Genomic DNA, 1,218 nt, shown 5'->3' with positions numbered 1-1,218 from the left:
TAGCAGATATTTGGGGTAGAATTCATCCGATCGACCGGGCAGGTTATGAAAAAGAGGGTCAATTAACCTTCGCCTAAGGTCTACATAAAAGACACACCGCAGGAGAAAGTGTGCAACTGATTCAATCTCATCAGAGTTACAGGGGCATTAATATCTCTGTTCATTTGGGATTCTATTGTATCTACTAGTCAAGAATTCTGAAAGGAAGGCATTCATACGGGCCCTCGGAAAGGCCCATCTATGTTTGGGGCAAGTGAGGAGAAACAGATACTCTGTTGGGCGAGTTCTCATCCCATCATTGAGCATGAGGAATGGCCTAGATGTCCTCAGCAAGTCTTTCTGAAACTCAGTATCCCAAATCCTTCGTTCAAGAAGTTCTTTGGCCCTGTCGAAACCCACAGAGAGGACTGCCTCCAGTGAAAACCATCGGTCTTTATGTGGCTATCTCTTGATTTGTTTATTTATATTTACATCCCATTCTTCCTCCAAGGAGCCCAGTGCAGTGCATGGTTATGTTTATCCCCACAACAACCATGTGAGGTAGGCTGAGAGAGGAGGGAATGGCCCCGAGTCACCCCATGAGTTTCATTGCTGAGCAGGGATTTGAACTCACCTCTCCCTGGTCCCAGTCCGATGCCATGCAAAGGGTCTGTCAGCCCAGCATTCTAACCACTACACCCCACTGGCTCCTGAGATAATATAACAGCATAACTTCGAAGTGTTCTGTTGCCCAATCTGCTCTGGGCACGGATGAAGAGATTGGATGGAAATATCGTAGGGATTGAGAACTTATTACTTAGCCATCTTATTTGTTTGTTATTTCTCTTTGTAAACCGCCCTGAGCCATTTTTGGAAGGGCGGTACAGAAATTGAATTAATAACAACAACAACAACAACAACAACAACTGGAGTCCCAGGCCCAAACAGAAACCTTGCTGCAGTGCAGAAGGCTGACACTAGGGGAAGTGGTGTGCATCGTTTGGAGCAGGCAGAACCTGACGCACTTAGGAACGGAGAGTAGGGACACAGGAAGCTGCCTTTTACTGAGTCAGACCCTTGGTCCATCTAGCTCAGTATTGTCTTCACAGACTGGCAGCGGTTTCTCCAAGCTTTCAGGCAGGAGTCTCTCCCAGCCCTACCTGGTGATGCTGCCAGGGATCGAACCTGGGACCTTCTGCATGCAAAGCAGATGCTCTACTACTGAGCTACAGTCCCATC

At 47.5% G+C, this 1,218-nt stretch overlaps 1 non-coding gene across 1 annotated transcript; it reads right to left on the bottom strand.

Moving 5' to 3' along the window:
- Positions 1 to 1,143: 1,143 nt before the first annotated feature.
- TRNAA-UGC (transfer RNA alanine (anticodon UGC)) lies at positions 1,144 to 1,218 on the bottom strand. Its single transcript has one exon. It is a non-coding gene; the product is annotated as a tRNA-Ala (tRNA).

The sequence above is a fragment of the Hemicordylus capensis genome, chromosome 13 (genome assembly GCF_027244095.1).
Source record: "Hemicordylus capensis ecotype Gifberg chromosome 13, rHemCap1.1.pri, whole genome shotgun sequence".
Classification (NCBI taxonomy): domain Eukaryota; kingdom Metazoa; phylum Chordata; class Lepidosauria; order Squamata; family Cordylidae; genus Hemicordylus; species Hemicordylus capensis.
Note: the sequence above shows the minus strand (reverse complement) of the source record. Positions and strands in the feature narration are given on the sequence as shown.